This window comes from Enhydra lutris, unplaced genomic scaffold, assembly GCF_002288905.1.
Source record: "Enhydra lutris kenyoni isolate GAN:26980312 unplaced genomic scaffold, ASM228890v2 scaffoldscaffold1, whole genome shotgun sequence".
In the NCBI taxonomy this organism is placed as follows: Eukaryota; Metazoa; Chordata; class Mammalia; order Carnivora; family Mustelidae; genus Enhydra; species Enhydra lutris.
The window spans coordinates 28,640,633-28,651,919 of NW_019154085.1; positions in this window are offsets into that span (position 1 = coordinate 28,640,633).

An 11,287-nucleotide genomic window follows, 5' to 3' on the forward strand; every position below is an offset into this window, starting at 1 on the left:
ACTTAACCACAGGTATCTGCATTCACTGTGTGCTGGGCACGATGCCAGGACCCAGGGACACCCCACAATTGGGCCATCCCTCTGCTTTCGAGGAACCCACACCCCAGTTCTGAGAAAGACACCTGAGCAGACTAAAACCTGAAATGCGGAGGGCCTGGGTGCCTCAGATGATTAAGCGGCTGCCTTCTGCTCAGGGTCATGATCTCCAGGTCCTGGGATGGGGCCCAGAGCCCTGTCTGGCTCCCTGCTCAGCGGGGCGTCTACTCTGCCTTTCCCTCTGCCTTTCCCTCTGCCTCTCCCTCTTCTCCTGCGCTTACGTGCTCTCTCAAATGAATAAATAAAAATTTTTTAAAGATTATTTATTTATTTATTTGACAGAGAGAGAGAGATCACAAGTAGGCAGAGAGGCAGGCAGAGAGAGAGGAGGAAGCAGGCTCCCCCCTGAGCAGAGAGCCCAGTGCGGGGCTTGATCCCAGGACCCTGGGACCATGACCTGAGCCGAAGGCAGAGACTTTAACCCACTGAGCCACCCAGGCACCCCAATAAATGAAATATTTTTAAATAAATATATAAATGAATAAAACTTGAAATGCAATCAAAGCCGAGAGAGAGAGATTGAGAGAGAGAGCGAGAACACGGAAGGTAGGCAGCACAGGCGGCACTTCAGCCCAGCTGGGATGGCCTAGAAGCTTTGGACATGCTTCCTGCTGCCTTGTAGCTCAGAGGAGTTCGGGAAGGCGGAGCAATTCAGGTTAAAGGTGGCCCAAGCAAGGAGTGGCATCAGGAAGGAAGTGGGATGTCGGGACTGCCAGGAAGTGTGGAAAAGGAGAATTTTGGAACACCACACAAGGGAGGAAGGAGGGGAAATGGTGCTGGAGACAGGAGGAGAGGCCGAATCGTGCAGATCCTTAGGCAGACCAAGGGAGTGTGGCCTTCTTATGGGCGGTGGGTGCCATTGAGGAACACTGACTAGGTGGGGCGGTGCTCAAAGGCTGCAGCTGAACTTGGGAAGCTCAACCAGGGGGTCCAGTGACATGAGACCATATGGGGAGACCACAGTCATGGTCTCAAACATGGAGGACGGAAGCCTGGGCTGAGCCAGGGGCGAAGTGAAGAAGAGGATAGAAGGGATGGTTGTGAGAGACGAGATAAACTTGGCCGGAAGCTGTGGCTGCTTGGCTTGGGGGCTGGGGGCAGGGATGGCTGGGAGGGAGGAAGGTTTTGGCAATGTCAGCGGTGAGAATGTATGTAACGGGAGCCTGGTACGGGCAGATATTCACTATTCGCTTGTTACACAGGAGTCAAGGGTGCAGGGGAGCGGGCACCCGATAAAACGCAGCTGGCAGGGCTAAGAGCTGGCACAACCTCTTTGGGGAGCAATTTGATATTAGTGACCAACACTACTTTTTTTTAAATAAAGATTTTATTTATTTATTTGACAGAGAAAGACACAGCGAGAGAGGGAACACAGCAGAGGGAGTCGGAGAGGGAGAAGAAGGTTTGTCGCCAAGCAGAGAGCCTGATGCAGGGTTTGATCCCAGGACCCTGGGATCATGATCTGAGCCAAAGGCAGAGGCTTATACTTTATACAAAATTACTTTTGAGGGGCGCCTGGGTGGCTCAGTGGGTTAAGCTTCCAACTCGATTTTGGCTCAGGTCCTGATCTTGGGGCCTTGAGATCAAACACCCCTTCGGGGCTCCTCTTGCTCAGGGAGGAGCCTGCTTGAGCTCCTCTCTCCCTCTGTCCCTCCCCCAACTTGCGCTTTCTCTCGCTCTCTCCCATAAATAAATAAATCTTTAAAAAATTATTATTATTATTTTTAAAGTTTATTTATTTGACAGCGAGAGAGAAGGCGAGAGAGGGAATACAAGCAGGGGAAGTGGGAGAGGGAGAAGCACGCTCCCCACTGAGCAGGGAGCCCAATGTGGGGCTGGATCTCAGGATCCTAGGATCAAGACCTGAGCCAAAGGCAGATGCTTAATTACTGAGCCACGCAGGCGCCCCTAAAAAATTATTTATTAAATACAGATACTTTTTTTTTTTTTTAAGATTTTACTTATTTATTTGAGAGAGAGAGAGAGAGAGATCTCGGTGCGGGACTCCATCTGAGGACTCGATCTGGGAACTCCGGGATCATGACCTGAGCCAAAGGCCGTCACTCAACCAACTGAGCCACCCAAGCGCCCTGCAGATACCTTTTGATCCAGCAATTCTACTTTTAGGAATTTGTGCTGTGTATAAAATGTACATAGTATAGACTTGTATGCATAAGGATGTTAATTGCATCCTTGTTTGTGATAGCAAAACACTTGACATTAACCTGAGTGCCCGTCAGTAAGGGACTGGTTAAATAAAGATTGCTGTATCTATAGCAGAGAGTACCACCTAGTCTTGAAAAACAGTGAGTTGGAACTATTTGAGCAGCTATAGAATGATCTCCGGGACAGATGACTGGTAAATGAAACAAAGCAAGAGTCCTAAAATGGCGATGGTGAATTCTCATAAAGGAGAAGTACAGAAACAGACACAAATATATACTTGCTTATCCTCCCATTGGGGACACAAGAAATGAGAACTGTTCCCAATTCTGGGAACAGGGCTGGGGGACTGGGTGGGATTCCTCTACCATGGAAGGGACACATTTTATTATACATCTAATTTGAATTCTCTAAACCAGGCATGTTCATTAATTTTAAAATAAAAATCAGTTGAAAATATATAACACAGCTTCCTAAATATAATATCAGAGATAGAAATCATAGATTCCATTTCTTTCCTTCAAACATTCTTGGCAAAGCCTACCAGGTACCCGGCACTAGGGTTTGGCAGTGGGCTAACAGATGTGGTGAGGAAATCAGGTGTTGAAAAAGCAATTACAGAATGAATATTATAAAAGAAGAAGTTGGGGTGCCTGGGTGGCTCAGTGTGTTAGACCTCTGCCTTTGGCTCAGGTCATGATCTCAGGGTCCTGGGATCAAGCTTTACTCAGCGGGGGGCCTGCTTCCCCACCCCGCTCACCTGCCTCTCTGCCTACTTGTGATCTCTGTCAAATAAACAAATAAAATCTTAAAAAAAAAAAAAAAAAAGAAGAAGTAAAAAGTGGTAAGTAAGGAATTTAAGACTTTCGTGCTTCTGGTGTCAAACTGTCACCCCAAGATGACTCCTAATTACAAAGGGAAGAATGTGCCTTTACGGAACCTAATCAAGATGTAAGATACACTTTCGGTTTGTGGGCAATACTGGGGGAAGAGGAACAAATTAAATAATACACAAGGAAAGAGGGGTGCCTGGGTGGCTCAGTGGGTTAAGCCTCTGCCTTCAGCTCAGGTCATGATCTCAGGTTCCTGGGATCGAGTCCCGCATGGAGCCCCGCATTGGGCTCTCTGCTCAGTGGGGAGCCTGCTTCCCCCTCTCTCTCTGCCTGTCAAATAAATAAATAAAATCTTTAAAAAAAAATACACAAGGAAAGACTCAGACAAATCCCCAATGTGAACACACGATGAAACATGTGTCCTTGACTGGGGTAAGTCAACATCAGGAAAAAAGAGGAGGACTGTTCTAGATTTACAAAATACTGAGAAGACGTCCTTCTCAAAGGAAATGCAGGATCTTAATTTGATCATGAGTTAATAAAACCAGTGGTTAGAGTCCTTCTGGGACCAATGGCAACATTTTAACTATAGGCTGGATAGAAGATGATGTTAGAAATCACTGTGAGCATTTTCAGGTGTGAAAATCACATCATAGTTACAGAGAATGCCCTCATTCTTAGGATAACATGTGATAAACATTTTGGGTTCAAGCATCATGATATCTGCAAATTACTTCCAAATATACTGACTTCCATTAACGGGACTCCTTGAGTGTTGAGTATTATACTGTTGCGCTATTATTTACACTTTTCTATATATTCAACATTTACCGTAAGAAAGAAATGGGGAATGATTTTTTTTAAGATTTTATTTATTTATTTGACAGACAGAGATCACAAGTAGGCAGAGAGGCAGGCAGAGAGAGAGGGGGAAGCAGGCTCCCCACTGAGCAGAGAGCCCAATGCGGGGCTCCATGCGGGGCTCGATCCCAGGACCCTGAGATCATGACCTGAGCCGAAGGCAGAGGCTTTAACCCACTGAGCACCCAGGCACCCCTGGGGAATGATTTTTTAAAACCTATGTCCCCCCAGTAGGAACATTCCTGCACTGTTGGGGGGAATGCCAAATGGTGCAGGCACTTTGTGGAAGACAGTATGGTGGTTCCTCAAAAAATTCCAAACTAAACTACCCTATGACCCAATAATCACACTGCTGTGTACTTACCCAAAGAATACAAAAACACTCCATTAAAGGGATCCCTATGTTCATGGCAGCATTATTTACAAAAGCCAAATTATGGAAGCAACCTAAGTGTCCACTAATAGATATGTATATCTCTATATTGGATATATCTCTATATATCAATGGAATATTGATCATCCATAAAAAAAATGAAATCTTGCCATTTGCAACAACATGGATGGAACTGGAGAATATAAATACGAAATAAGTGAGTCAGAGAAAGACCATGAGCCTATGACTTCACTCATATGTGAAATTTAAGAAGCAAAAGAAACAAATAAAGGGGAGGGAATAAAAGGGGCAAACCAAGAAACAGACTCTTAACTCTAGAGAACACACTGCTGGTTGCGGGGGGGCGGGATGGGAGAACAGGTGATGGGGATAAAGGAGTGCGCGTGTTCGAGTGATGTGTTGAGCACTGGGTCATGTATGAAAGTGTTAAATTGCTTTATACATCTGAACCTGATATAACACTGTATGTGAACTACACTGGAATTAAAATTAAAAATAAACAAACAAACAAAACATATGTTCTCCCAAACAATCTTGAGGCTAAATTAAAAAGTCAAGAAGCAAGGGGTGCCTGGGTGGCTCAGTCGGTTAAGCGTCTGCCTTTGGCTCAGGTCATGATCCCAGGGTCCTGGGATTGAGCCCCACATTGGGCTCCCTGCTCAATGGGAAGCCTGCTTCTCCCTCTCCCATTCCTCTGCTGTGTTCCCTCTCTTGCTCTGTCTCTCTCTGTCAAATAAATAAGTAAAGTCTTCAGGAAAAAAAATAAAATATTTCTTTAAAAAAAAAAGGCAAGAAGCAAACTGAAGAAAAGTACAGCATAAACGACAGGCAGATTACCAACCTTAATACATTAAACATATAAACAATACAACAAATTAATTAAAAACTCACAAAGTAGCCAAAATATATACATCTTAAAATGGTCTGTTCCACTGGTAATCAAAATAGCATAAATCAACAAACACAGTGACTGTTTTCTTTTTGGCAGTCAGACTGACAGAGATTTTCTTAAATCTCTCGACATCCTCCCCAGCAGAGGCTAAATTCTCTGTCGAGAAACAGGCAGTCTTCTGGGCTGCGGGTCATACAAGAAATTAATGTGACTTTTTCAGAGACCGATTTGCCTGTTCACGTCCTTGATCCAACAATTCCAATTTTAAGAGTTCATCCCAAAGAAGTAAGAAGGGATGCAAGCCAATGACAAGGATTTAGCGGTAAGGGGGTGCTTGGCTGCCTCAATCGGTTAAGCATTTGCCTTTAGCTCAGGTCACGGTCCCAGAACCCTGGGACCCTGGGACTGTGACCTTGGGCTCCCTGCTCAGCAAGGAACCGGCTTCTCCCTCTCCTGCTGCCCCTCCCCTCTGCCTGTGCTCACTCTCTCTCTCAAGTAGACAAATAAAATCCAGAAAATAAGAAAAAAGATTCAGCAATAAGAATACTCACCACGGGGGGCCCCTGGGTGGCTCAGAGGGTTAAAGCCTCTGCCTTCGGCTCAGGTCATGATCCCAGAGTCCTGGGATCGAGCCCCACATCAGGCTCTCTCTTTGGCAGGGAGCCTGCTTCCTCCTCTCTCTCTCTGCCTGCCTCTCTGCCTACTTGTGATCTCTGTCTGTTGAAAAAATAAATAAAATATTAAAAAAAAAAAAAAAAAAGAATACTCACCACGGCATTCTTCGTAGTACCAAACAAACGGATATAATTTGGAAGTCCGATAATGAACTATTGGTTATATAAACTATGGTCTCTGTCTAATGGGTTATCATGAGACATTGAAATGCCGTCAGGAAGTAACATATAACATGTCACCATAAAAAGGATAGGTAGAAAAATAGATATTAGATACATAGAGTACACACTCACGGCATATGTACTTGAAAGAAATCCTTAAAAATAAATCTCTTGAAAGAGATACACCACAATAAATCACCGATTTATTTGTAGATTATCTCTATAGTGAACTTGTCAATGAGTTTTTCCTTTCCTTTTTGCCTGTCTGCATAATTGAATGAATATAGACTCCTTTTTTAAATGATTTTATTTATTTATTTATTTATTTATTTATTTATTTATTTCAGATAGAGACAGAGAGAGCAAGAGCAAGGGGAGGGGCAGAGGGAGAGGGCAAAGCAGACTCCCACTGAGCAGGGAGACCCATGCAGGGCTCCATCTTAGGACCCCGGGATCATGACCTGAGCTGAAGGCGGATGCTTGCCCCACGGAGCCACCCAGGCATCCCTAGACTTCTTTTCGTGCAAGAAAAAAGATGTTCTTTTAAAAAGCAAAGTAGCACCTGGCGTGTGTTTGCTCCTCTTCGCAGACTGTAGGTGAGCACGCTCCCACGTGCACACACACCTACACTTGGCCTCCAGAACTCTGGGGAAGCTGCGATCAGGAGGAGAGGCTGCCCTCACCCCGCCCACTCCATCCCTGCCCTCCAGAGCACCAGCGTTTGGAGGGGACAGGAGGATTTCTGCACAGGTGAGGGTTGGGGGCCACTGCTCAAGGTGCTGATTTGTCGGCTTTTGCGGACTTCAGAGAAAAGACCCACCCCCAAAAGACTGCCCTGGTTTCCAGTCATCAGTAAGGATTAGGGCTTGGAAATGGAAGCCTTGGCTTCTGGGAGAAAGTGGCAGAGTCCAAAGGCACTGATTTATGGCAGCTAATAAACACGCCAGGTGGAGTCAGTGCCCCGGAAGGGGGTGGGCAAGAAGAGCACCCATGCCCCCTCTGAGTAAGTGGCACTCCGAGTGAAGGAGACCTGTACCAGTGCCAGGGTCCCTTCCATCTGGGAGGGGTCGCAGGTGTGAATCCCTGGGCCTTCCTCCCTACCACCTGCCCTAGGAGCCTTTTTCCCAGGGAATGAGGGAGGACTGCCAAGCCTTGTCATCTGCGCTGGGAGGAGGAAGGGTCCAGGCTCCCCTGCCTTCCCTGGCCACTCATGCCAGCCTTGCGCAGTGAGGCCATGAGCCTTGGGCAGAAATGTACCCTATTCCTGGAAGCTTGCTCACGCCCAGCCAAGGGTGGGGCCTGCTGGCTCTGGCTGTCAGGCTGTCGCTGGGCTCCACCAGCTCCCAGGGACCTGGCGGACACCTGCCTCCCCACCCCCTCACCCATTCTCAATCTCTCTCTCTTTCTCTCTCTCTCTCTCTCTCTGGGGCCCTATCTTCCCTTATATGGTGAAGGCAGTTCCTAGAGGAAGGGGGGTGGTGGGGACAAAGGTCGCTCTCCTGCAGCCAGCTTGCCACAACTCCCTGAGACCTCCCAGGTGGCAGCTGCCTCCCCTGGACAGGTAAGGCAACCCTGTGGGACACTGGACAGCAGGCTGTGGGAGACGACAAGACAGGGGTCCTGGCTTCTCCCTGGCAATGTAGGGCCTCCTTAGCACCCTGGAGAGGAGGTGAGGGAGGGGCTTGGCTTTCAGGAGCGTCTGGAAAGAGCAGGAAGCACACTGTGGCTTCCTGGGCCTCCAATGAAAGAATTTTTCAGTTTCCACTCTAGACAACTGCTCATTCAGAGGTGCACCTGATGCTAGCTTCACCTCAAGTGTCCAACCATCCCGATTGCTCTGAATGGAGACAATCTGGAGACACAGGACTTTGAGATTTAAAATTTGGACACTCCTAGGCAAACCAGGACCCGTCACCCTGACCTCACTCTGCCTCCCTTTCCCCTGCCCCACTCCGTTTCTCTGCCCATTTGTTCTTTATCTGAAACCATTTATTTCTTTGTGCTGCCATTCCCCGTGACACTGCTGGGGCCTCGGCGCCCTTGGGTCCTCGGGTGTGAGCAACAGTCATCAGGAATTGAATGGGCAAAGGCAGAGAGAGGCAGGGGGCTGGTGACTGGCAGGGGCCTTTTGGCCCTGATCCATGCCTGGCCCCCCAGGCCTGAGCTTGTGTCCCATCTCCCCTCCACCAGGACCCACCATCTGGCCTTACCAGCCATGGTGGCTGAAATGGGTGGGTAGTGGGGGAGGTAGAAGCCAAGTCCAGACCAGAATCCTGGGACATCTGTCCACCCCTTCCCAGAAAGCCTGTGAAGGCATCCCAGGTCTGGAGGGACAGAATCTGCAGGCTGGGACGCTGGTGTGTGTCCTCTCTCCCCGCTCTCCTGGGCTTGGGGAAGCAGGAGGCTGTCCTGGGTTTTAGGGCCTGCCGCATCCCTGTCTAGCTCATAAGAGCATGACTGGGGACTGAGAGCAGTGACAGTTCCCCGCAGGTCTCTGAAGCTGGAACACTGAAGACAACGGGGTGGCAGTTAAGCAAGGAAAGATGGAACCTGGGGGAACAGGAGCCCTATCTCCCAATAGGGCTCCAACATGGTCCACCCCTTCCATTCCACCGTTCTGACTTTAAGCCCTGGGAACATTTGTTGAGCATCTACTATGTGCTAAGAGCTGGGGAGCTACACAGATGACACTGTTTAGGTCCTTGACCTTGGAGACCTCAGACTTAGAAACAGATCCTTTCATTACCATGTGGTCAAGGGGTCAAGAGAGGCATAGGTCCAGGGTGCCTTGGAGCCCCCGGGAGGGGCCCTTGGTCTAGCCTGAGGATTCTGGGAAGGTCTCCTGGAAGAAATAAGAACTAAACTGAGTCTAGAGGAGCATGTAGCATTTAGCGATGTGAGGGAATGTGGGGAGGGCATTTGGTAAAGGGAAGAGCAGGGGTAAGGACATAGGCGGAGGGAGAGAAGCAGCCTGGGAGGACCAAGGCAAGCAAACAGTCCAGCATCACTAGAAGGCAGCGAGTGAGCAGAGAGAGGCAGGGGCGCGTTGGGGGCAGGCTGGAGAAACATTCATGTGGACAGAGGGGCAGGAGAGGAAGGGGTCCAGGGTGTTGCACAGGTAACCGACTTTGGGGCGTGGGAGGAAAGGTGCCCTTCCTCAAGTAGGAGGCAGAGAATACTGGGGACCAGAAGGGAGGGGGGCAGCCAGCAAACTCCGGTTGAGGGACGAGGCAGTGCATACCCAAACCTGGGGCCATGCTGTGGGCATGGGGGGAGTGAGGAGCCCGTAGTCCTCCTACCAGATCAGAAGCAACAGCCTCTCAGGGGAGGGCTCACCCAGGGTGGGGTGCAGAAGCGTCTGCTCGGACCAACACGGATGAAAGCAGGAGCTGTTGGAGAGTATCTGGGAGGGCACCTTTGGAGTATGAGCTCACCTCTCAGAGCCACCCCCCTCAGGATCCCCTTGCCCCCCACCCCAGTGGAGGCTCCCTCTTCCCAGTTCAGGCTGCAGGAGGTCCCGAATCCTGATTTTCCTCTAGGGAGGGAGGCTTATCCAAGTCCCTGACCCCCCAAATCTCCACTCATCCAATGGGCAAGAAGTGCCTCCTCCTGTCTACTGTCAGTTCCTCTTGCTGCTCACTCCGAGGATCAGAGCATGTCCCTAGAGGTCATCTAGTTGACCTGACCCTCCCCCCATCCCTAGATGAAGAACTGGGACTCATGTTCATTCAGCCAGGGAGTGCCAAAGAGTCTGTCTCAGAGAAAGGAAGATGTAGACCAAGGTGGAAAATGAAGTAACACAGAAAACCTTTTTCTCCTTTGTACCCAAACTGGTCCTACTGGCCCAGGAGTCCTGGGAACCTGCGGTCTCTGGGGTTGAGAAATGCCTCAGAGAGGGGCCATGGCCCACAGGGGCACTGGACAGGACCCAGGCACCAGGGGTTCCAACAAACACAGTGCTGGTGACTGGACCTGGTCCCCTGAGCTGCCAGAGGGGTTGCTAATCAGAGGCTGGGCAGGGAGACCTTGCCCCAAACTCCAGAATGCCAGGGAGAGATGTCACCCACCCCTCAGGACTCAGAAGAGGGTGTTTCCCAGCAGTAAAGGACCAGGTCATTGTTCTGAGAGGTGACTCAGAGTCAAGGTGCCATGAGAGATTAGATAGGGAAGTTCCAGGCTGTCAGCACGGGAAGCCTGACCCTTGGGTCCACATGACCTTTCATTTGTTGGTCATCAATCCAAGGAGCATTCAAGGAGTCTTCTTGGAGGGCAACTCTGACAGGTTGTGGCAGGCTGGGAGGTGGGCTTGGTGGGGAATGGGGGTGACCTTCAGCTTGACAGGGAAAGGCAGGAAACCAGGGATGAGAGTAACGGGGGACAAACGGCTCTCCACCCTGGCTAATATCAGAGTCTCTGGGAAGTCTTTATTTTAAAGATTTTACTGTGTATTTTAAAGAGAGACCAACCAAGTGGGAGGGTTAGGGGAGAGGGGGAGAGAGAAAGAGAGAGAGAATCTCAAGCAGACTCTGCATTGAGCATGGAGCCCAACATGGGGGAGATCATGACCTAGGCCCAACCAAGGTTGGACCCTTAACCGACTGAGCCACCCAGGCACCCCTCTCTGGAAAGCTTTAAAAACACCCATGACCCGCTTCCCAAAAGGCAGCAAATAAAGTACCCGTGCCTGGGCCCCACCCAGCCTAATTAAATCAGAGTCCCTGGGGATAGACCTGAGCATCATCAAAGCACTGATATTGTTTAAAAGCTCTGTAGGTGATGCTGGCGAGCCCCTGCAGCAGGGCACAGAGCCACAGGTGAAAACAGAATGAGCCGTAAAAGATACCATAAAAGAAGCTTGAGGAGGAAGGTTTCTTTCAGCTCAGTGGGTGAAGGCTGGTTCACACACAGGGAGAGTTCACTCTGTCAACCACCCATCCATCCACCCACCCATCCACCCATCATCCATCCACCCATCCACCCATCCATCATCCATCCACCCATCCATCCATCCACCCATCCACCCACCCATCCACCCAACCCATCCATCCACCCATCCACCCACCCATCCATCCATCCATCCACCCATCCATCCACCCATCCATCCATCCACCCATCCACCCCCATCCATCCATCCATCCATCCATCCATCCATCCATCCATCCATTTACCCACTCTGCAAAGCGCCCACATGGTGTTAGATGCTGGGGGTTCA